Below are 25,812 nucleotides of genomic sequence, written 5' to 3' on the forward strand. Positions count from 1 at the left end.
GGGAAAAGCCACCTACTTTGCAGTGTCCGTGAACATCTGCTAATGCAACATTTGCCAAATGGGTGGGGAAATTTGCAGGGAGAGGAATGTCATTCATGGTCCAAGCTAGGTATTACAAGTAGCTTCCCTTTCTGCCTTTCATCGTCAGAGCTGCCAGGCTCTAGGCACAAGCTTCTGCCCTGGGCCAGCCTCAGTCAGGGAGCATCTGCCTTCACATCTAACTGAGATGCTTTCTTTTCTGGACAATGTAATTTTTTTTTCTCTTTAAGAATTGGATCGTTATTTTGGAATTGAAAGCCTTTCAGTAAAGGGCAAGGGGAGGGGAAGTTTGAAGCTGTGATGGTGCTGAGGCACTGGAACATGCTGGCCTCAGAAGCTGTGGATGAGCCATCCCTGGAAGTGTTGGAGGCCAGGTGACTGAAAGGTGACTGAAAGGTGAATATTTGTCATACCTGGACAGAGCAGAGCCCTGGTGAGCCAGGTCAGTTTGGAGGGAAGGAGAAAGCTTCTGCCAGATCTGTTCTCTGGTTTGAGTTGCATGTTGTCCAGTTCTTATACTAATATATGTAACACTCTGCTTGGTTTTGGTATTGTGTCAGGCATTTTGTGGTAAGATGATCTTGGTTTGACAAAATCTGTGGGGATTTTTTCAAATTGTGCTCTTTCTGCTCAGTGTTCTGTTTCTGTGCCCTGTGGATGCACATGGATTATACTCTGTAAAATTATTCTAATGTTAAGTAGAGTGTGGATGGGATGAGGAAAGAAAGACTTTGAAGCAATGTGTTATAAGCTCATCAAAAGCCTGATAAAGTGTCAATTTTAAAAAATAGAGTAAACTGTAGATATTCTAATTTGGGATGAAACTGTATCAACATTTTAACATCTTCCATGGTGGCTGGAAAGTCTTGTTGACCAGAGAAAATGGCCTAAGTATGATGGCATTGTTACTTTGGTAGGAAGGGAAAGAAAATTAACATTAAATCAAAATTGTTTATTGCTTCAGAGACCTGATGACCTAGTGCATTATCAAAAGGAACTTGGAGAAGGTCCTCTTCCATAAAATTAACTCTGAATCTGTCTCTTACCAGTAGTTTGGGGAAGTAAAGCCACTAAGTGACGATGGCTGTTAGCAGCCAGTTCCCATGTCCTGGCTTGACTGCATTGCTAATTGGGGTGCAAAAACGGGGCAGCCTTTTCCAGGGAGTTGTGTGAGACCTTTGTGCACCTTTTTCTTTATAATACACTTCAACCTTTTCAAAAGTTACTTTTTTTTTTTTTTTTTTTTTTTGAGGAAATACGGGTTTTTGGTTTGCATTTTGAAACTTGTCTTCTCTTCCAAAGGAGAGCTTGGCACTGTGAACCTGCTAACTCCAGCAGGCATCCAACACATGCTCTGGAGAAGGTGATTATTCCCTGTCACTGGGGCAGGTGTCTTTTCCTGTGAAGATTTTGATGCCATTAAGGAGTGATGTCCTAAAGGGGTTTGTATTTTTAGAAGCTGTGATTTATGTCCTGTGGGCTCTGTCTTTAAATCATGCCTCAAAGAGGGATAGGTTATTTTACAGAGAATCCCATAAAGTAATATATGCTTCTGGTGTGACTTTCTTTAAAGCTCTGCATTAATTCCTGAGAGCTGAGGTCAGCCTGCCTGTGCTGAGATCTGCAGAATGACATTTCCATACTGGAGCTTATTTCATGCTGATGTGAGAAGCAGGAATATACATAGCAGGAAGACACATTGTACTATTAACAGTAATGATAACAACCAATTAATACTAATGCAGTGCATTAACATTTTTTTTCATTGTCTCAGAGTACTTGGGAAGACCTCCAATCTATAGATAAATTAATGAAAGTGTTAATGATAATTCAGGTTTTGTAGGAATCTGTATCAGCCTCTGGTACATGTACAAACACTTCTTGGAAAGCTGCTCTGGAGCATACTTGCTCTGCTGCTCTGGAGAACCTGTGCAGGGTGGGGAGGCCTCTGAATTTCCCTGTCTCTCCTCAGCTCCTGTGAGCAGTGCTGCAGGTCAGCCTGAGAGTGCAGAGGAGGTGGCCGATGTGTGACTTCACTGAAATATTTCCTCCACTCCCCAGTAGCCCATGTAGTGTCACAATTTACAGCTCCCCACGGGCTGAGCAGGGCAGAAAGCTGCTGCTGTGCTGGGGTTTGGAGGTAAGGTACAGACACCAAAGCTCAGTGGGGTGTCCTTCCCAGCAGTGTGATCTGGGTGGTTCTGATCTGGCAAATACAACTTGGTTCACGGTGCGTTTAAGGAAATGGTGATGAATCTCTGATGGTGAGGCACTTAGGGAGGAGTCTAAGAAGGTTGTAATTTTTTCATGTGTAACTATGGAGGCGTGCTTTGATATCAGAGAGTTGCTTTCTAAATGAAGTTGTAAGAAACATTTAAATGTCAAGTATCCTTCATCTCATTCATTCAAGCAAAGAATATTTATGAGGATACTGTTAGTAAAGCATCTTTGCCTCTCTGACAGAGACCGGACTTAGGCAGGGTATTTGACAGTGGAAAAGACTAAGAAAGTGAGAAAAGGATGATTTCAATGAGTTACTTTGAATTTCTCTTGCATGCCGTTTTCTTTTAAGGGTTTTGTGAATTGCTCTGGAAATTTGCTAAGTATTAAAGGGAACAATGAACAGGGCCCTCTTTTTACAAAGACAAAGAAACAAAGATTTGAAGATTTTTCATTTTGCTTCAAAAATAGCTTGATGAAGATGGACATTATAGCAAATAAAATATCTAACTAGAGTGACCCTCACTGAAGTGATGTCAAGGGTAGTAAGTAATACAATTGTCACATTGTATGTAATCACTCCTTTGTAAGCTACTGAGGCACAATTATTTTAAGTAAATTGAAATGTCTAACAGGGACAATGCTGTTTTTCTTTAGCTAAAAATAATAACATGAAATACTTATTTAATCTTTAAAATGTTTCAGGCTTTTCACACCAAGACTGGATAATTTCACTCTTTTGGTTTTGGTTTTACTCTTTCTAGCTAGTGTTTTTGCTCTGAAGCTTTCTCAGGATACAAGTATTTACCATTTTCCTCTAAAACAATGAAGTTATTAACCACTTAAGGTGATTATCTCCCTGAAAAGATTAAAAAGGTTTCATTTTTTGAATGGCACTCTTGAGATTTTGCTCAAGTGTTTGTGATTTGGAGTAGCTGCAAAATTGTTATAAGAAATATGACTCAAGAAAAAGCTTCTAAAATACCCACACATCCAGGAAGCAGTTTCAGGTCCTGAGTTTCTCTTACTGATGCAGGCAGGAAACACTGCACTCCTTGTCCTAGGGTGGCAGAATGGTCTGCACAGCCCTTGGGTTCTCCTTCCATCTCCAGGAATATGTCAGGAAAAACGTCAGGCAGGTTCCACAGATGTCAGCGCAGTCAGGGTTTGCTATGAGAGTCTCTGAGGAAATGGCTGTGGTGGCCTTCCCCTCCAGAACTGCTCTTTTCTGGCTGTGCTGTCTCTGCCCCCTTTGGATGAGATTTGCAGGAGCTGAGCCTGAGCACCTCTTCTCTCGGAACTCTGGGCTTTACTGTTCTCTATGGCATCCCAGATCCTTTATCTTTAGCCTTGATGTTCCACTACATTCTTGTATTTCAGCCTTTGAAAGATTTTACTCTTTTCCTCAAACACGCACAAAAATATTGTTGGAAGTTCCACTTATTGTCAAGGCTATTGGTGCTTCCAGTTTGCTGCCAGGGGTGCAGCCCAGAACTATTTTAGGTAGATCAAGGAACATGCCCAATTAGTAGTTAATTTTCTCCTTAGATGTTCAAAGATGAGTCCTCCTGTAGTACATTAGCATAATTTAAATATATTTTTCTTAATTATTAATTATTCTAAAGCTGTGTTTGCTCATGAAGCTCTTGCTACCCTTTTGAATTCAATTATTTATAAGTAATATGTTTAGCACATGTTTTTGAGGGAGCCTAGCCCTGTAAGTCAGACACTGACTGGTGTTTTGGTGTTGGTCAAATGTCCAGTGTCAGTGCCTGTGAAACTGCCTGAAAACTCTTACAGTAAATTTCCTGAATATACCCACAGAGGGCTGGAAAGCAATGTTGTGTCACAGGTGGATTTACCGGGGTCTCAACTCATCACACTGCCCTCCTCCCTTTGGCAGCAGGAATCAGAACTTTGACCGGTTACTGTAAAAGAAAGGAACATCACTGCCTGAACTTGAAAAAAGGGAATTCTTAGTGACAATCTTCATAGCATTTGATAGTTTCTTTCCTCAGGGCCCCATCACCAGTGGAGAGGTGCGGTGCCAGGCTACAGAGTAGGTTCTGTCACCTCAGCAGAGTCCCTTGATGTCCATCTGAAGGAGGGACAGGAGCGACTGCATTTGCTCAATAGAAGAGATTTCCCTGTAAGAATCTTGGGGAATGTGTGGACCAGCAGCTCTCCCTGAACCTTTGCCCTTGCATGGGGGCCCTTTTGTGATTCCTGTTTTCAAGTTAGCATGAGGCTTGCAGCTCAGGTTTCCTGATGAGTACTGAGCTGGCAGCTTCTGAGCGTTTGCTGTCAGGAGCGAAGCTGGTGCTGGGTGAGTGCCCAGGCTGGGAGTGTCTGCTCTTTACCTGTGCACTGCCTGTGCCAGTCCCCACAGAAGGGGCTGCTGCCTTTGTGGGACTGCGACAAAGGCCAGTGCCTGACCTCGATGAGCTGAACGAAGCCAGATCCTCTGGTCCTTAGTCTGACCCTGACTTAACAGGGCACTTCTAAGCTCTGCCATCCTGATTTTGACAATGTCCTGACTAATCAGATTAACCCCAAATCTCAAGTTTATTCTTTCTCCTCATAGGTAAAGAATACAATTTTTCCTGAGAGAGATTATTTTCCAATATCCATTTATGGACATGAGTTGAATAACTAAAAACAGTTACGGTTTCATCAGAGAGATGAGCTGCTAAGGTGGAAATGGTTAGATCACAGTATTGTTTGATTGAAGGGCAGTATATGCTGCTAGGTTCTAAGTTTTTCCCTAAAGAAATCAAAAACTTGTCAGATTTCAGCCTGGATCCTTATTTATCCATATGGAAGTCTCAGTCTTATGCTGCCAAAGATTTTGCAAGCTTTTCTTAGAAGCATATTAAAACCCTACTGTTGCCATATTTCATTTGGCAATAATTACGTCCTTTTCCTCTCTTCTGGATAATATTTAGCTTTATCATAATTATTATTAGTTGCTACTGTTCTGCTGGGAGCACTAGTTTGCATTTAATTACAGATCACTTGCAAATAGCCTATGTGGCCCTGATTCAGCAAACACTTTTAGCAGGTGTGTAATTTTAGAGCAAGTGAACGAGCCCATTTGGAGTTCCATGAAGCCCTGATACATTCTGTGCCTGGCACGCACTGAGCCCTGCTCTGAAGAGTGTCTCCATGCAGGTAGGGGCTGCTGTGTGCTGCTCTGGCCCCTGATCTCTGGGTGTGAGGCTGAGGCTGCAAATTGCCACACGTGTCATAGCTTAAGTTATCACCTTGAGTGGCTCTGAGCCTGCCCCTTAGCATTAGACAGAACTCGAGGACTTCTGGACTTCCTAGAAAGAACAACAGCTTTTTGTCAGCTTGAGACAAAGCAGAACCCTCTATCTTGCATGCTTCCTTGGCTCAGAATAAATTTTAGTCCGATTCTCTGTACTAGAAGTAAAACTTGGCTAAATGACCTACCAGGCAGCAGGATATGCCAGGCACATTCACAATGTTGTATAATTTAATTGGCTACTTGGAAATGCATAATAAAATACAGGGTGTTTGAGTTATTACTTAGCTGCCTATGTAATTACTTCTGTTTAATATTTAATTGTGTTGATCTGCCTGTCTTGTCTTTGTTCCACACAGAAAATAGATCCCCCTTTTTGTCTGTTCACAGGCACTGGGCTACCGGGTAGAGGGCTTTGCAGCTAATCTTCCTGATTGTTCAAATGTCACCGTAAAATGTTTAGCATCTTGATAACTCCAAGGCTATCAAAACAGATTGGATGGTAACAATTAAAATTATGCTAACATCACTAAAACAGATATAACGGAGTGATGCTTGTTAAGCACTTAATGATCCCTTTCTCCAAGGAATTCCATTTCAATTTCTTCATGCTGCCTGATTGCTTTAGTGCATCCTGCAGGTTCTGTGCACTGCTGCTCTGTGTAATACATATTCAAACCCTTCTCTGAGCTCTCATCATGCCAATCAAGGATGCAAATGGAGTCTCTATGACTGTGTGATCAGAATTTCTTGCTTGTTTGCAAGCCTGTAAATAATGGAGTGAATAAGGATCTGATGTGTAGCAGTATAAAAGTAATCAGACCTTGTATCTGGCTTCCAGTAAACATCAGTGTGGCCCTGATCCAACCACTGCTGTCATCAATGGGAGGCTTTCATTGACTTTAATGGGAGTTGAATTAGGCCTTGTCTGAGGCTTGAAAATTCAGCTGCAGCTCTTGGGGCTGCTCCTTGTCTGGTGCAACCTAGCTTTGTGCTCCTGCAAATCAGGCAGCTTATCTGCCTCTCCCTGCCCAGGACGTGGCAGGCAGAGCCTGCCCTGAGCTGCTGTCAGCCTTACTGCAGCTTTCTGTGCCAGCCCAGCTCTGGGCTCTGCTTCATTCAGCTGTTCACTCACGAGCTTCACTGCTCTCTGAACAGTGCCTGAAATGTATAATTATCTTTGGAAAAACCTTTTACTTGAATTCTAATAATTGTTATTTTGAACTTCAGTTTTTTTATATTTTCATTGTTTATAAAGGAACAGTAGCTATTCCTTTTGCTTTACTTTAGCTGCAAGGGAAAAATGAGCCTAATTAGCAAAACCAAAAATAAATTAGGTTGATCAGAAAAGCAATTCTTGCAAATCTGCAAACCTTCCATTGCAAATGCAGATATGAAAAAGGATAAAGATTTTATGAGTGCCTTTGCTTTGGAGTTTTGTGGGGATGAATGGGTAGAGAAGAGAGTAACTGTGCGTGGAGGGAAGGCTTTTAGAATGAAACTTTGTGGATCATCTATGCTATGAACCACTTAGAGCTTTGATACCCTTCCTGTTTCTCAAGTACTACGGTGAGTATAAAAGACTTTGTAAAATTCTTTGAGCTGATTCTTACTCTGGCCTCTCAGCTTTGAAAGGATATGGCAAATACATCCTTTGGGAAGTCTTCTGGCCAGCTGAGCTCTCCAAGGATAAACTGGAATATATGCTAGATTGCTGTTCTGGACAGCTCCAGGAAAGCGTGGCGAGGCTGCGGTGGCAGCTGCACTCCCCTGAAATGTAGGGAGGGGAACTCGTGCCTGCCTCTGGGCTGTGGTGGTTGAGGCTCGCTCCTCAGCAGGGACAGCGCAGCTGCTGCTCCCCCCAGCAGGGTGAGGGTGATCTGTCCAGCTGAAAACCTGCTGGATTCTTCAGCCACAAGCTGTCCTATGTGTCGGGCAGTACTGGCTGTGCTGGGGGGCAGGAGGCACCCCCTGTCACCCCGAGCAGAGGGGTGCTGCAGCCCCTGTGCCTGGCTCGGCTGGGGCTCGGCCAGGTGCCCAGTGCCCCCAGGACAGCTGTGCTGCTGTGCCCCTGCATCTGCAGCCTTCCCTCTCCCCCTGCATCTGCAGCCTTCCCTCTCCCCCTGCATCTGCAGCCTTCCCTCTCCCCCGTGTGCTCCTCGGGGTCAGCACTGGGGAGCTGAGGGTGCCTCTGTGTGTCCTGCTGGCCGTTCCGGTCCAGACGTGCCTAGGAAGAACCTCCTTCCAAAAGGTCAGAAAATGTCTCCAAGTTTTAAGATTCATGTGAGAAATCCCACTTCAATCTGGCCATTGAACGTTGCTATGAATAAATGCTCTGCTGCTCCAGTTTTCAACAGAAAGGCTCCTTTCCCTGGCACTACCAGGCTTATTCTCCTTTTCAGAGCTAAGTTGGAAAACTGGAGGTTCTGCTAGTCTTTACAGGGTTTAATTTCTCTTTTGTTTTATAAAATCCTGTCTTTGGGGATGAGTTCCATAATAACCCCATTTTTAAAAAATGGTGTTTCCCACTTATCTGTTTTGCATTTGGAGGTGTTTTATTTACAGTAAATTAAAGCAAGAGTCAAAGTGGGTTTATTTTCCTATTTTCTTGTGTTCTGTATTCTGTATTTCCTGTGTATAGGCTTTAACATCTGCCCTCCATCCGCTTCCTGTGATCATGCAACATCAAATCATGCAGGAATAAGTCAGGGTGGATATTTCTGCCATGCTATGCTCTTCTTGATCATTTGACTGATAAGTATTTGTTTGTAGGTGAAAACTACCACTGCTTTTTCTTTTTTCTATAGCGACTTTGGAGTTGCACCTTTTCTCTTACGTTTAAGAGTTCCAGTTTGTGGTGATATTTAAGAAATAAAGCTGAACTCGGCCAAAACACAGAAGAATTGAAGAAGCCCACTCATCAGAAGGGAAGGATATAGCCTGACAAGTCTACAGAGTAAGGAAGGTTGTGGAGATGTGTCACTTCATTTTAATTAAACATCTGTGCATTCTCACCCACTTGTGTTCTGCGGCTTTGCTGGTGGGTAGAAGGATCTCCTCAGTGATGTTGTTTACTTTTTTTCCATGCATATTTGAGCTTACAAATTGCTTGAAAGCAATTTAACTTTTTGCATAGAAATTTCACGCAGGTGAGGGCTTTTCTGTGCTAGGGAAAGTGTGAACAGAATTTACATTTGTTGATTTTAAAGTCCTAGATCGTGGAAGCCTCCAGAACTGTCCATTAGCAATGCGTGGGGCAGTTCTTCTGCCTTTTTACCTTCTCATTTTCCACATTATTGTTTTCTACCAGATATTTTGTTGCCTGACATCTGTTTCCTGAGGAGCTGATTGTCTCTCCCATCAGCTGGCAGCATCTGCCTGTGTTTCAGCCGCGCGGGGCTGTGCTGGCAGCTCTGGTCACCAGTGTTGGTGCTGCTGTGCCCCGAGCTCAGGCGCCAGGGACGCTGCCCTGTCGTGTCCCTGTGCCAGGAGCAGTGAGGGCAGCGGGGCTGGGGCTGCTCCTGCTGCTGGGCTGGCCTGGGCTTGGCCCCTGGGCACGGCACAGCCCTGCAGGGCACCTCCCTGCCAGCCACCCACAGCGCTGCATGCACAAAACGTCACATTCAGTCCTGCAGCCTCCATGGAGCTGGTTTGTCACAGTGGCTCCTGGTGCGCTGAGATTAGATGTCCCATCACACTGCGTGTGTGTACACTTCCAGGCAGGAGCTGACCTCTCCCGTGGCTGTAATTAGAAACAATTTTCTGATTTTTCTGATGAGTTTTATTTCACAGTGTGCACGTACAGTCCACCCGCAGAAGTTTTTTTCACAAATTGAATTGTTCTCTCAAATGCAACCACATCTCCAGATGTCTTCAGAATACCCTGCTCTGTCTGTGAGAGCTGTAAAATAACTGCACGCTTAAAAATTCACCTTTTTGCAGTTATTAAATGTGTTTGACTCATTCCAGCCTGTTGCTGTGGAAATAGGTACAATATAGGAACCTTGGCACTATGACAGGCAATTAAAATACCAAGATGTTTAGCCATGTATGAGTATTTTCACACAGTGAGACCTTGAAGCTTAGCCCACTGCTGACATAGTTAGTTATTGAATCAGTTGCATGAGATGAGGTTGACAGGTGTAATTATATATTTCTGTGGTGATTAAGTATGGCCTGTCATAGAGACCAGCGTGCCTGTAACTGTGCACTCATTTAGTAATCATTTATTGAGTGAAGGATTGGAGTTGGCACGCCGTTTACAAGGGAAGGAAATGTAAAACAAAACAGAAGTCCATTTTGAAATATAATTGATTCATTAAACCATTTATCAATGCTTCATTTTAGTACATGGAAATATATCTTTCTGTATTTCCTACAGATGTCACAGTTATTTAAGGATATTCTTGCACCCTGACTTTAACAAAAGAATAAAACTCTTGCGATGAGTTCATGAGAAGCTGAGCCTCAGGTCTTTAGCTGCCAAATCCTGGGAGAAGTTATGGAGCTCACTGGAGCCATCTGAATATATGATAATTTAAAAATATTTAGATTACTTGTTAAAAGAACTCAAAATCTTTCAAAATAATATCCTTTCTATGCAAACACATTTGTACAATTGTCTGCTTTGTAGTAGCTGTTCTTCAAAATGTGTTAAAAATTATACAAATATTTTTGGAATTCATTGAAGTGAACTTGGGCTGTTGCTGGAATTCCTCAATCACTTTTCCAGATAAAAATTTTTCTGTGTAGTGACATCACTCAAAACTTTGCTGTATTATTTCCCATGTCGTTCTCCCTGGTGTTTGTGCCATCCTGATGATATGCATGAAAAGCCTCTTTTCTCAAAGTGAGAGTAGGCTGAGAGAAATGAAATATTGCTCTCAGTTTATTAACCTTGGACCTGGTTGAAGTCAAGCAAACAATTTGACTTATTTTCCACAGCCACGTCTCTCTATTACCTTATTCACAGAAATTTCTATGTCTAAGATTGTTATCTGAGATGGGGTGGGGTTATTTGGTGGTGTTTTTGTTGAGTTTTTGGGGTTTGTTTGTTTGTTTTGGAATTTTGTTTGTTTAAAAAAGTAGCAGCTTTTAGTGCCTGCTTTAACAAAAAGAGCCCACTGTCTTTTGCAGGAAAACAGGATCCATGTGGTCTCTGGTCTTCTAGGATGGGCTGAAAAAAGCAATAGGAATTCGTAGATAGAAATAACAAAAAACACAATTTCCCCTCATTTTATAGGATACAAAAAGAACCTATTTACATAAAACTTCCATGATGTTCTTAATTAACCATCAGAATTTTTTATCTTTGTTTTTAACCAAAAGCTGTTTCTCATAGCTTTTGGGATAGATATGAGATGGTATCTATGAGATAGAGAGAAAGAAAGAATAGAGATGGTGGGGATGTGGCCAAATGATGAATATTTAGAAACTGTCCTTTGGAATCAGTAATTAAACTAGGTTCAAATGCCAAAAAGTGGATGCCAACCTAAACTTGGAAAGTTTCATCCCAAAGTTTGGAAGAGCCTTATTTCCCCAGTCTCATCTACTTAAACATGTAAGCTTCCCAGTAGGAAGCATTTGGGTTAATATTTGGGTTAATATCTGGCTTTCTAATCACATGCTTGGGAAGATAACTTTTGTTGCTTTTCTAGAGAACTTCCCAAGCGTGCAGTAAAATGCGTGCTGTTCCAAAAAAAATATCCTGAATAAAGTGATGCCTGCTGAATTGCATTTTTGTTTTTCTATTACTAAGCTAGAGTTTGAGGTTTTTTTTTTCTTTTACTTTAATGCAGTTGCATTCAGGTAGAAGAATATTTGATGTTGGAAGAGGTCTCTGGAGATCATCTCATCCAACATCCCTGCTCAGAGGAGGGTAAATTGGAGCAGGTTGCCCAGGATCGTGTCCAGGTGAGTTGTGAATATCTCCAAGGATGAGGAGAGTCCTCTTTTTTAGGTGTTCTGTTCCAGTGATCAATCACTCTTACATAAAGGTTTCTTATGTTTAAATGACATTTGCTGTATTTTGGACATTGCTGTGTTTGAAAGATACTGCCTGTCTCTTTCACTGGACACCATGGAGAAGAGTCTGGCCTTGTCCTTTCCTCCTCCAATCCATTTATAAAAATAGGTAAGATCCCAGTTCTCTCTTCTTTGTCTGTCAGATGCTCCCTTGCAGAGTCTGGGACAATCTGGAGGAGAAACACCCATTTTCTATGTGCCTGAGAAAAGGGCTCCACTCCAGTGCTGCTGGTGCACTGGAGTGGAGCCCTTTGGGGCTGCCTGCACAGGGAGGGTGGGATCAGTCCTGCCCGAGGCAGACCTGGGCATTTGTAGTAAAGAACAGCCATGGGCACGAGCAGAAAAGGAGGGGGCACATACTGGAGCTGCCTGGCATTGTGCCTGTCTCCTTGGCTCAGCACCGTGCCCGTCCCACCTCTGCTCTTCCCACACGGACTGCACACCTCCCTGCCAAAGAGGGGGTCCTGGATTCTCCTCATCTCTAGCTTTAGTGCCTCCTGGGCAGCTCTAAAACCAACCCAGCTCTGAGTGAGGACAGCAAATTGGGCACAAGGCTTCAGGGGCCAGCCAGGACCTCGCACTCCTCACTGGCATCACAACACCGCCAGCTCAGAAGCAGCAGTGGCATTTTTGCAGGATACGATATGAGCAAAGGGCAGAATTTGCTTTTCCCTTGTACACTTTCTATTTTCATACCCTACTTATTTCTGACTTTAAAGTCATTCTCTGTTTTTTATTCCAGACTTGACCATGTGAATCCAGCTGTTCTCATAACTCCCGCTGCTGATGTTCTAACATGATGCAGCCATAGACTGGATCTTTCTTTTCTTTTAATGTACTTTTAAATTATCAAAAGACTAAACCTTTGAATACCACTTCTCATTTGCACGCTGGATTTGAGGCTAGAAAGCAAGTTTGCTTATTTAGTATTTGCTTTGATTTGGTGATTAGTCTTTGCTCTTAATTATTTTTACCATTTCCACATGAGTGATCAGGAAATTAACAGCTGTCTCACACTTTCAGCAAGTTAAAAACAGCCTATGGTATTTCCTTATTGACTTTTTACTTGGCCCTGTGCAGAATGTTTTAAGATGTTGCTTCTCTTGGGTTTCCCACCTCACAGCTTGAGTAATGCCACAGCTTTTAAAAATGTTTCCCTTTTGACTTGCCAAGGTGATGAAGACAAGTAAAGTCATCCAGCATAAAAGGTATATGTGAACAAAACATGAATGGAAGGTATGGGTCAAGTTACAATCCAAACAAGAAGAATATTAGAAGCAGTTTTGGAGACTGAGGAGACCAGTCCTGTGGCACACATCTGCAATGAGAAATACTGCCATCCTGGGATCCGCCGTGGTGTTTGCACACTGATAGCAAATCCTCTTAAAAAAGCGAAAATAAATGGCTTGCTGCTCCTTTTCCCACTGATGTTTTCCTTTTATCTTTTCATTCTTTTTCAAATTGGTAATGATTGTAAATCACTCCTTGCCACAAAGTGCTGTTTCCCAAGAGCAGTTATTTGATTCTTGTAATCTTATTTACTAGTTAAATTCAATAAGTGCCCAACCTATGCTCCGAATGCCTTTTTAAAATACACTAATAAACAGGCCTTGATTGCTTTTTGATTGAATTGCAGATAATGATATTTATACCATCAGTGAGTTAAGGTAATCAGCCTTCCCAGGGAGGCGTTTCCAGCACACTGAGGTCTGCACTTGGTCTGCTTGCAGCATGAGATGAGGATGAGCATGGTGGTGGCTTTCTCTGTGCTCCTGCAGTCTTGGGCTTCTGGGGCTTTAAGAGATTCGCTGCAATTGTTTGACTGTAAGACTTTTGTGGTAGAGATCTGTTTGTGCAAATAGTAAGTGTTGCAGAGTTGGACAGAAACTGCTGGGGCTGGTGTAATTTGTGGTGCTGAGCAAAGGAAAATGGTGTGCAGATCCTTTCACTTAATGTACTTTTTGTGCATGCTTTCTGATGTGAATCCTGGTTTCTTTGAAGTGGAATTTAAGGGTTAGGATTTGGGCACTGCCCAGCTGGATTGGAGTCCTCACTAGATGTGACGTGGCTGATTTGGCAGCATCTATATGTGTACTTCATTTTTGGAGGGTTTGAAGAGAGATTGGTGAAGAACTGAGTGGAGCTCATCATGATACTCCTGTCAGGGCTAGGAAAATGCCCAAGAAATATCCTGCAAGACCTTTTGCTTAGCCCGTTCTAGAGTGACACAGCAAGGGGGAAGAGACAGGAATTCCTCTGCTTTACACCAGTGTGTTTGAAAAGGCTCCTGGGCCTTTTCTGCTTGGGTGACACAATAGCCAGAGTTCTCCATCTGACATCTTTTGTCCATGGCAGAGGTCAGAGCAAATCTAACACCGGCAGAGCACCTTCCACTAAGGTGATAATCGCTGTTGTTCTCGGCACGGGGCACACTAATGGCAAAACGACTGTGATGGTGTGTGCTTCTCAACCTTACAGCTCCTGAAAGGGTGCATCAGTTCCAAAGGAGAAGAAATAAAGTACTTTGCAAATGCTGCTGCAGACAGATTCTCTCTTAGTAGCCAAACCAAGATGCTTTCTTTCATTTATTTTATTTAGTCAGTGTATTAATGCCACGATGTTGCTTATAAAATCTGTTCTAGTCAGTTGTTTCAGTCTAATTGAAGACTGTAAGTAATTTAGAATCAAAGGGAATCTTTGTTTGACTGGCAAACAGCCGAAGGATGAACTCTTAGCACACCCTGGTAGATGGGAGCTGGGTGGGAAGGCAGCTTGCACGGGCTGTGCTGGGATGGGAGCGGGCTGGTGCTCTGCCTGGGTGTGCTGCTAATGCCTCAATCCATCTCCTGAGCAGAGACTGAGAACATCAAACCCTGCCACAGCCTCCAGGTGACATAATACTGTTCCTGCAACTGCTGCTCTTCAGCCAAGGTGACCCCCAGGTAAGACAAATATTTTGTTTCAAGGCTGAAATTTCAGCTGCATCTCTGACTTATTGAGAACTGGAAGTGCTTCCTCTGATTTAAGGGCTGCTGACCTCCCCTTCAGGTGGTTTGGATGTGGCAGCAAAAGGCCAATACATTCTTACAGCTGCCTTGTCTGGCTGCCGAGCTGGGTGTAATTGGACTCGTTTTTCAGTGGTTCAGATGTCAGCTGGGTGTGGGCTGAAGTTCACTGCCACGATTTATTTCAAAGGTTTTCAGAGCTGGGCTTCTGGGCCTTATTTAGGTATTGAAGTCAGTGAAGTGGTTTTTTTTTTCAGTGGATTTGCTGTTGATTCAAAGATCTGGGGGAACTGTTGGGAGGTGTGTGACCTCTGAAGCCTGATTCTGTGTAGCAGGGCTAGAAGGATTTGTCCTAAAGGTTGGGAAGAGCATTTCTCAGGGCCAATGCTGAATGCCCCTCTTGGCTTATTACAAACTGCAAATTAGGAACCCTGAGCACTTTTATTTCTAATGTGTTTTTTTTTTTTTCATTTGACTTGAAAACATTACTGTGGATGTTCTGACCAGCCACTCTACTATTTTAATTTTTCCCCCTTAAAGAAAAGGGATCTTTTAACATGCTCTCATGTGTCTCTGGTTTATACTAGAATTTGCAAATCAAGGCTGGTGTGACTCTAAATCTACTGCTGTGCTCCCCCTGGGAGCATCTTTTCAGCAGATGTGGCATGGAAAAATCTGGTGACTCTGCTTGAGGACAGCAATGAGTGGCAGCAGAAGTGCTTGTGATCTGCCCCCAGTCCATTCTTATTTAGAAATAATCTTTATACCCATCACAACTGCAAAACACTATTTTTAAAGAGAGAAACAAATACTCAAAAGACAGATAAGATGGTCTAATATAAAACAAAAATGAAACAGTTTCATTTTATATTTGTCAGTTGAAAATTGTACTCACAGCTTTTAAATTCTTTTGAAACAGAAATCAATATGCCAGGCTAAAGATAGTCCTAGAGGTGAACAACTCTGGGGTTTCACCTGCTGATTGTATCCCTCACCTCTTCAGATCTGCCTGAAGCCACATACCATGGCTTCTCACAGCATAACTTGGACCTCCTCTGATCAGTACATAAACATTTTGGTTGGGGAAAAATATCCAAAACTTCAGAGATTTCTATCTGTGTTGTGGAAATTGAAATGACAGATTTTTTGCTTTATTGATTCTGCTGTGGTGAGAAGTGCTTCTAGAATCTAACACACAACACAGGTTTTGTTTTGTCTTTCTCTTTTTAAAATTACTTAGTTGCAGAGGATGACTGAAGGAATGCAAATTAATCGAAACAAGCTATACTGCAGGTGGCTTAATGTGCCCATAGGCTCCTTTTTGAGGAGTGGGAGCTAATAAAGTTTGTGTGAAAACCAAGAGGAGACGCCCTGCTCCCTTTGGGATCACGCCGTGCTGCTCGGTGAGTGAGGATGTCAGGGGTCCTGCAGCCTCAGGTCCCCAGGAGCTGCTCAGGGCTCTGCTCTGGCTGCCCTTCGGGTGCTTTTGCCTTGCCCTACTCCTGCCTTACCCAAAATGAGCTCAGCAGAGCAAGCAGCAAGGGGAGAACTGTGTCATGCAGGAGCTCGGGTGTTGGAGAGGGAGGTGACTGTGTCTGGGGCTGCTTTGATTTTTTTCCTATGGAGAAAGAAAACTCCCTTTGAAATGGTGTTTTTTTCTCAAAAACATACTAAAATACAGCACTATCTCTGTGTGATCAGCAGCCACAGTAGCTTTGGTACCAAGTTCTGATCAAAAACATATTCCAGTGCAACTGATCCACTACTAGAAATGTGAGTCATATCTCCTTCTACCAGTGGTTTTTCATACCATTTTTGGCTCTGGTTAGTATTATCTTGTTTGACAAATACCCTGAGATTGTATGAGATGAATGCATTGTGGAATTTGTGGTGCAGCTCTTAGGAAATAAAAAGTATATTTATGAATCCTCCTTTTGCATTTGTGCCTTAGGTACGGACAGTCGGGCACAGAACATTGGCATGGAACGTGCCCCTGGAACTGGTGAGAGGCAATTATCTGCCTGGATAATTATAATTGCCACTGCACAGGGCTGGAGGGGAAGGAGGGTGCTGTTAGGGAGGTCAGAGCTGAGAGCCCTCAGCACCCTGCTGGGGCCAGGGCTGCCCATCTTCTTCTTCCTCAGGCTAGGGCTGCCCATCCTCTGCGTCCTCCTGCCCTGCCCTGGCTTCTGGAGCGACCGAGCATTTCCCCATCCCTGTCTCTGCCTTCATACCTCATTTGGGAATTGTTTCTGATTGCCCAAGCATCTGCAAGTTTTAATTTCCCCCGCTTTCACAGTAACTGTGAACATTTACAAACAGAAAATGTACTGCTTGCACTCGACGTGGGAGTTTGGAAGAAAAGACATCTTGCTGTGGTACCTCAGTGCAGCCTTCACCGGGTGCCTGTGAGCACCACCTTGCAGTGCAATAACCTGAGCTGTAAATACAGCTTATCCAAAACACAGATCATTGTCCTTTGAATGAGAGTCCAAGCGGGAGAGTTTCATCCAGCTAAACTGTTGATTTTACTATTTTTGTGACAGATATTATTTTGCATTATCATATGTGTTTGGAGATCTTAGAAGTAATTTTGTTACTACAATGCATACGGGAAGCAAACTTTCAATTATGTGTTAACCTGCCCGGTTTTCAGTGTTTTCTAACAAAACTTGAGGATATCTTTGTGGATCTAGAGCTTATCAAGACTCTTTATAGCTGCCTGAAAGCAGAGGCAAAAATATCTGTGGTTTTCAATCTTGTGTTTATTAATTTTATATTTATTATTTATTTATCCTCCATGTGCATATCTTCTTATAAAGAATCAGAATTTTGGGAGTTTTTGTTTGTTTTTCTGTTATAAAAATTGTGGTAGTTTTAAATATTTTCTGAGCCAAAGGTCTTGTTTAACTTTGTGACCTAGGTGCAGTTTAAAGTGAATTATGATATTCTGTGACTTCTTAGATTTTGGCTCGCAGTCTTTAGATGCTTTCATTCCCACACCTGCCATCCATTAGGAGACCTCCTTCTGTGATCTTTCATCATCCAGAATATATGATGATTTTCTTAAACACTTGAGCTAATTGGGAGTGATTCTGGCTTTTAAATATATGGCAGTATTTGTAAATAGCAAACACTGGGCAGGCTTGAAATAAATATGTGCAATTTGGCAGGAATTGTTAAAAAATGCAAAGCCACTTTCAAATGCCATTTAAACATCCAAATTACTTCCAAAGGGGGCTGTTGGGCACAGGGCAGGCCAAGCAGACCCTGTTCCCTGGAGAGCTTGCTGAGAGTCCCAAATGCTCATCTGCTGATGCCAGTGCTTGTCCTTCAGCCTGCTACCTGCCACCAGACTTTATACAAAGTACACTGGTTCTAGTCTTTGAGAAAGCAGCATCATTTTTGTGTAATATAAATAAATCCCTCCTAATGTCCCACTTACTGTGCATCCTGCCCTGCACAGCAGCCTGAAGAGATGGAGTGGCTTTGGGCCCTAATATCAAGGGAGAAGTGAGAACTCAGGAGTCCCACAAAGGTTTTTATGAATTGAAATAGCTGCACATGTCCTCTCCTGGTCTTCCTTGTTTTAAGCCAAACCTGATATTCAATGTTTTTGTACTTTCTCATAACCTGACTTGAATTTCCAGTTGCAAGAGTTCTTTCATTGACTTTCCAATTCTTGATTCATGATTCTTTCTCCAATCATCTACTCAAGAGAGCCATGACTAGATGACTGGAGACCCCAAATGAAAAGAAAGGCATGGTTTGGGTTAGAGCAGTGCTATCAAAACTCAGTGTGTTTAAAAAACCCCCGAAGAGGTGAACCATAACATCTGTCACCCCTAGATAGAAAATTCTGAATTTAGCATTGACTTGCATCCATAACAGAAAAAGACTTTAAAGCCTGAGCGATTGACAGGGCTAAATGTGTGTTTTTAGCAGTTGTTTATGTGGTCCATGTCTTACTGGGTGCTGCTCTGGGCAGCCCCTGGCAGCAGAGGTGGTGTGTGCACATGTGGGATGGTGCTCAGGAGAAGGCACCATCTTGGACGGACCCAAAATCCTGGGGGTTCCCCAGGGCAATCCCATCCTTCCAGTCTGGCTCAGCGAAGCCTGGCTGTCCTGTGGGGACAGCTGGGGTAGCCTGAGGGTGCGTCCTGTTCACAAGGCAGTAACCTTGTTTTTGGCTAAATAAACCCGTGAGCTGTGGGTTCCTGTAGGGTGTGTCACAGTCCTTAGCAAGGGACACCCCAGGCTCTGGCTTCCAACCAGATTTCCCGTGCTCACATCTTCCACTCTTATTTACAAGTTGCTCAGGGAGTGAGTTGGTCCCTCTGGAAAGGGGCACAAGGAGCTGAGCGTGGATTTTGCCCCCCAGGAGCCGTGTCCCAGCTCCTGAGAGCGCTCTGGCTGCATGAGGAGCTGGCTGCTGCCTGTTCTCTTCTGCCTTCCTGTGCCTCAGCTCTGTGTGATCAGAGGAGCGTCAGGAGGGAGCAGCTCACTGCTGCTTGCAAGGGCTGTGAGAATAAGTAAAAATGCTAAAAAAGGAGCAGCTTATGTTGGCGTACCCGAGGTACCTGATGGCTGGTTTTATTGTATTGTGAGATTGGCAGATGTGCTGGAAGATAGTGCACTTCCAGATGCAGTGTGAAGTCATTTATGAGGTGCCAGAGGCAAGAGCTGGTGTGCATGGTTCTCTTGCCTGGTTCTTGCTCAGGCCAGCACCAGATGCAAGCTCTGTATGAACCCAGAGCATCCTGAAGCTGTGCTGAGATCGGGGAACCAAAATTTAAGTCTATTTCCAAAAAGTAATTTGCATTAATTTGCAAACCAACTTTTGTCTTCCTATAGGAGCTACTTGGCCTGCTAAAGACAAAAAGAGCGAACGGCAGGAGAACTGAAATGAGATGTGGACGCAGAAGAAGCAAACAGCAGCACAGGGCTGGGAGAGCAGCTTTCAAAGGCTGAGTCTGCAGTTGGGGGATTGAAGGTGCCAAGTCAGTAACCTTTTATGTCATGGCATGAACTGTAATGAGTCAAGGCTCTGTCAGGGGAGGGCAAACTGAGCAGCTCTGCCAGGCTTCCAGCCACTTTTGGCTATGGCAGCTTTTAGGAGAGCAGCTGACAAATCATCCCAGTGCTGTGGTGGGGTAATAAGAGAGGCTCACTGGGTTTGAAGCTTAAGTAACTCACGTATGAAATGCTCTCTGCATGGCTGAAACCTTCTCAGAGTTGTGACATGATCACTCTGGGCTTGGGACTGTGCAAGGAAAACAGCTGCTCTGTATTTTGGTGTGGCGCTTTGACACGTATTTGGGGCAGATCTCAGCGAGTGCTTTGCACTGCTTCCTTTTGGTATTCCTGTCCTGTATGCTCAACAGATTTAAAACAAGGCATGCAGATGGGACATCTTCCTCTTTTGCTTGCACATTTCTTTTCCAGCAGGATGCTCGCCAAATGTTCTTCATTCTAAAACACACTGAGAGCTGCATGAGATGATAAACACCAAGGCTGGGGACTCCAGGGAATGGGAGAGCTTGGGCTGTCTAAAAAATAATCAGCCTTGAGAGGAGGATACTTCCATCAGTAACTCTTGTGCTCTGAGCCTGAAGAAAACATGTGCTTCTCTTTCTCTATCTTGCCCTCCCTCTTTGCATGCTTAAAAAAAAAAGTAATTGTTAATAGTTTAAAACAGGTTTTAAGCCAGAATTTTTAAGAGCTGCAAACAGACTTACTGGCAGGTTTTCAGATCTCTCATGGCAATCAAAAGCAGCTGATGCGTGTTTTGCAATCTATTTTCAGACTGCCAGAACTTATGACTCAATTAATAAAACAAATGTGCCTATCAACTACAGCATAACCCTTTTGACCTTAATGAAGCCCTAAATCTTTAGCAAATTTGTTTCAGGATTTCAAATGTAGACAGAGCTAATATCTGCACTTGTTGCATTATAGTTTATTGCCTCGCCTTGCTGCTGGTGTAGCCCTTGCTAAACTTGTGACCCTTGCCTGCACACACCCTTTCCAGATGACCGGCAGTTTGGAAAAGCTCATCAGACAAGAGGTCGCATTTCTGTGCCCTGTTACTTGATGTAACTTCTGTCTGCCTAATTGGAGGCCAGGACAAGCTGCTCCTGCTCCCTGCAGCAGCCAGGCCGGTGGCACTGGGGCAGGAGCTGTGTGCTCCTCGCGGAGCAGGACGCTGCAGCTCCCATCCCCTGCCCTGTGAACACTGCAGCTCCCGTCCCCTGCGCTGTGCTCGCTGCCAGGAGCCTCTGGCACTTCTCAGCACAGCGGGCTCGATCCCAGGTTTGCACGGTTTTCTGCAGAGTGACCACAACCTTTTAATCACTGTGAATGGATTCCCTGGCAGCTGTGATGTTTCTGGGTGTGCAGCCCGGGCTCCAGACTGTTTGTTTGCCTGGTGCAGAGATGGGATCCAGCCACAGAGCTGGACCAGTGCTGGCTTGTGCTTCTGTAGAGACAGACATAGGTCTTGACATGGGCATTGCAGGCATTCAGGAAGGGTTTACTGACGCTTTAAAATGGTACAGAAATGGAGTAAAAAAGGTAGTGATTGGAACATCTCCATGGTTTGGAGTCATTAGTGAGTTTTGTTACTTTCTGAAATAGGATTAAAGAAGGTAGAGCTCTTGTGAGGGGTCCTGTCAGCCTCCTTTGCTCTTTAAAACCCAGTTCTAGCTATGAGTGCCAGAGTGAAGGGTGAGGAACATCACATCACATCACATCACTCTCTGCCACCCGAGGCTGTGTCAGAGCAAACTGCTGAGGAGGAGAGGTTGGTGGAGCTGGTTCTTGAGATCCAGACAAACCTTCAGCAGCAGAGGGCACGGGCCTTTGTGCTTCCCCAGCTGCCCCTCAGCCCTTCTGTCCTGTGCCCTGGGCACAGCAGTGGCTGCAGCTCCCTGGGGAACTCTGCCAGTCCCCAGGACTGAAGGGGAACCTGTTTGCTCCACAGCTCTTCAGTGGAGGGTTCTTGTGAACTTCTGGAAGACAATAACTGAGTAGTCAAGGTCAACAGACTATTAAAATCTGAATTGTATTGTATCCATTCTCTCAAGGACATAAAAAAAGGGAAAGGCATTGCTTCCCAGGAGCGCTGAGCAGGCTGGCAGAGAAAATTGAGTGTAATAACACTGCTCTCTGCACTTTCCTTTGTCTCTTCTGCTTATGGCAAGTGTTCTTCTCACAAATCTTCTACCCTAACTTTTATGCAAATTCATGAAATAGTTGAGCTTGCCGGGGATCCTCACAGCCCTGACAATGTCAGCACAGTCAGGTAACTCACTGAGCTTAGTATATATATGTATAGTCTTCTTGTTTAACCTGTTAGACTGCTTAAAACTACCTTTACAAATATGAATTAACTTTGTTTCCAGATCATAACAGCATTTTAATAGTCTATTAGAGGGGGAGGAAGGTGATTTAAGGATTGAAGGGGGAGCCTAAATGAGTTTCAATACTGTGACTGAGCTGTTTCATTGTTTTGATTTAAATCTCATTGTTACCTTCATTCTCTGCATGGATTGAGTTGAGAGTACAGCTCTCATAGATTTAAGCAGACCAGGGGAGGTGGGGTGAATTTCGCTCAGGTTTAGTCCAGGCTTGCTGAAAGCAGCACATGCAAGGTCCTAGCCTGCCTTTGCTGAGGAGGAAGAGGCCGGGCAGTGTCCTGGGGAAATCTCTCCCTTTGCATTCTCCTGGCTGCTGATGGTTCCAGCCAGGACAGCTCCTGCTGCCCCCGCAGTGGCTCTGTCAGGCACCAGAGACTTTTCTCCCCTGGCTTTCACTCACTGCCTCCTGCCAAACGGGGTGAGCCCCATGGGGGTCAGGGCAGGGCGAGCCCCCCAAATGCCCCTTCTGCAAGGCACTGCTCTGGGACCTGCCGGGGCACAGAGGGGAGAGGCACCAGGGCAGGGCAGGCCCCCTCCTCATCCTCCTCTCCTCGGCCTCCACCCCAGGGTGCCGCAGGCTCTGGAGAGACCCCGAGGAGTCCAGCTGGCAGCAGTGCAGCCAGGGGCCTGGGCAGCTTCCTCTTTGGCTGGGCAGGACTTTTTTCATGTCACTGTTTTGTCCTAAATTGTAAAAACAGCGTAAGCAGCAGTGCTTAGAGTACACTGGGCACCCCATAGGGCCAGGAAACAGGTGGCCTACTCAGTCTGCAGAATTGTCTCTTTCTGAGCAAAGTGGGGAAAAATGGAAAACTCTTACATTTCCGAAATACCAAATTTTAAAAAATCGTTATTATTGTTATTTTACTGAAAGAACAGTCTGATATTGAGACAGGAAGAGAGGGTTGTTTGGGAGGCAAAGCAAGGAGATGAACTTACTTTTTCACATTGTTTTTTAGGAAAATGAGAACTATGGTTATCCAGTACGTATGTGAGATCATACAGTAATTCAGATCTGACAGGACTTAGTGTTTGTACAAACCCCACTCCTCCCCTCTTCTCCTCAGTGTATTTTGAATGAGAGAACCAAAGTGATATGCGTTTTAATGAGACTGGAGTAATTTCTGATACCAGATCTCTATGTGATTTCTTAAAAATAATTGACATACCATATAATTTGATTTGATTCTATCTTTATGATGATATTACTTTTTAAAATGCAATAATAATAAGAAAGTTGCATCCTGGATGCTCAAGGTGGAAGGTGTTGCACAGTTCAGCTTATCCCAGTCGCAGTCCATTCTTGCTTAGCTCTGAAATGAGAGCAATAACCATTATCTTTTCTCTTTTAGCTCCTTAGCAGCTTTGACTATAAGCCCTTTGGATCTCATAAATAGATGTACACTACGAAGCATGGTGCCTGGCAATTCCAGCTGGGGACTCCTAACAGTCTGCTAATTAAAATATAAATGTTGTGATGCAATAGATTGATTGCATTGTCTTAAGCAGTTAAAACCTTGAGACAGCTTAGAGGGAAGGGCTGAAGTATAGAATAAAACCACTGCTTTTCAGATACAGTAAGGCCAATTAGTCCTGCCTGTTGTAAGCTTCTATAGGTGTCTGTCCAGAAACTCCCTGAGCGAATCCCTGCTTCATTTTTACAAGTTATGGTTTCAGTGATCCTGAACTCTTCTTGAAAACTGACTTCAATAATTTATGTATTGTAATAATAATCAGCTTTGTAATAATTATCAGTCTGTGGGGCTGTTATTATCAATTTAAAATGGTATATCACAAACTAAACAACTACTTTTAAAAATCCCCCAACTCTATATTTAAAACAAAAAATAGTCCCCTGCAGCCTGTATAAAAAAAAAGTAAAAAGTCAAGCTTGATCCATAAGCTGACAATAGTAAGGAAATTCAGACATGAGCAGGGAAGTGTTCCATATGTTCTCCAGTACCTAGGCACAACTGGGTGCCTCTTTAATGATGAGCTGAATGCTCCCTGTTGTGCCTAGGTACTGCAGAACATATGGCGTGCTTTCCCCCTTAACTGTGAGTTTCCTTGCTGTTGTCAGTAGGTGTCTAACTCCGCTGTGTTTTAATATAGTGTTTGTGCCTCTGAGCACAGGCCAAATTTGATCTTAGGCAAATAGGAGGGTGGATACAGCTGCTGATTATCTCATATTCTTCTTGAAAGCATATTTCAGTACATAATCTGGATTATATAAACACACCTTGCAATTGTTAATCAGGACCCTCAGAGTTTAAAAATCAGTCCACTGTGCTCCAAACTTAGCATGGATGATAAATGACTCTTTAGTTGCCAATATAGCACAATATTTCAATTTCCTGCCTTCACAGAGGTATTTCAAAGGTTGAACGGAGTTCATACTCACAGTATGTGTTGCCTAGAACTCTGTGATCTCTTGCTGGCAAACTTTAAGCAAAACCTTTTCAATTAACTAAACGCATTCCTCGTGGAAATCAGCCAACCCAAAGCTGGACAAACAGATTTTCAGTGATACTTTGCAATAACCTTTGCCTGCTCCTGGCTCTGGATAAGTATAGACAGAATGAGTTTATTAGCTGATAGCAAGTTATGTGATTGATAAAAAAATTAATGTAATCTAGAACTAAACTTTGCTTTCTGACAGTTATATAATTCCAGTGTAATTTCCTTTAGTTCTTTTATGTGGTGTAAACATGAGTAAAGTTTAGCCTACAACCAGCAGAGCAGAAATGCCACTGACAAAAGCACAGGACACTGAGGTGTGAGCTGGGTCAATCTGAGGCTTGGTTCTGCTGCTGTTTGGTGATACCCTGGGGGTTAGGGCTGTGTTGGTGACTGCTGGAACTACAGACAGTAGATGGGACTGAGGGATACCTGTCTTCTTTGGAAAAGCTGGGAGAAAAACCCTCCCACAGCTGGAAACTCTGCCACTGGAGTTCCCCAGGAATAGTCTTGGAGGAGTGCTCTGCGTGAAACCTCCCAGTGCTCTCGCTGTGGCTGTGCCCTTGTGCAGCACATCTCTTGTTGGCTGCTCCTGGGACAAGCTGGGCTGGAGGGACCTTTTGCCTGAGCTGCTGCATTTTTGTGCTCAACATGTGCTGCAGTGGTAGCCAGGAATATTTGTCAAAGACAGCTTGCTTTAGCCACACAGAGCTCCAAATTTTCTTTGTGTGAGTCCTTATTAAACCCATTTGCTCTTATGTGAAAATGTCAGCCCAGACAGTTCCTCATTCAGACAGTACCCGTGTCTGAGTATTTATCAGTGGAAGATGACATGAGGGGATGTGAAGTTGCATGCACTGGCGGAGGACATGCCTTGTCTCCCAGATAAACTGTTTGTCATTTTTGCCCTCCTTTAGCGCCCTAACATGGATCTACCACAGCTTACGAAGTCAGTCAGGCTGCTCTCTTTGACCTGGAGCTGGACAGGTAACCTGCAGCTCTCTCTAGAGGGTTATCAGGCAGTCAGGTTTGTCGTCCTCAACACCAGCTGGTCTCTGTGCCTTTGTACTGGGGCCCTTTGTCATTATCCGTGAATGCCAGTGTGGTTCCTTGTCCTTGGGTCCATGTGCACATGCAAGCATCGAAGTGGTTTTCATGCAAAGCCACCATTTGGACCATGAAACAGCAACTGCGTAAATGTGTGTACTAACAACATGCAACCCCTTGTGTGGTGATCCCCATCCCAGGACAGCTCTGTCCTGACTGGCAGTTTGCTCAAAGGGAAGGTTCTCAGAGCATCCAGTTCCAAAACACTGGAGGGGGCTGTTTTCCATCTCCTCCACTTTCTCTGTGTTCCTGCTTCTTTCTCTGTCTTAGCGTGATGCTC

General features: G+C 43.8%; 1 long non-coding RNA gene across 1 annotated transcript in view; it reads left to right on the forward strand.

Annotated features, from left to right (window-relative positions):
* The window catches only part of LOC110476876 (uncharacterized), a 103,361-nt gene that overhangs the window by 26,715 nt on the left and 50,834 nt on the right, over positions 1 to 25,812 (forward strand). Inside the window, exons 7-12 of the long non-coding RNA XR_014952465.1 lie at positions 8,332 to 8,489; positions 11,323 to 11,437; positions 11,576 to 14,490; positions 15,794 to 15,956; positions 16,505 to 16,555; positions 19,408 to 19,553. This is a non-coding gene — a long non-coding RNA (uncharacterized LOC110476876). The remainder of the gene's footprint in view (positions 1 to 8,331; positions 8,490 to 11,322; positions 11,438 to 11,575; positions 14,491 to 15,793; positions 15,957 to 16,504; positions 16,556 to 19,407; positions 19,554 to 25,812) is intronic.

This window comes from Lonchura striata, chromosome 4A, assembly GCF_050655825.1.
Source record: "Lonchura striata isolate lonStrDom1 chromosome 4A, ASM5065582v1, whole genome shotgun sequence".
In the NCBI taxonomy this organism is placed as follows: domain Eukaryota; kingdom Metazoa; phylum Chordata; class Aves; order Passeriformes; family Estrildidae; genus Lonchura; species Lonchura striata.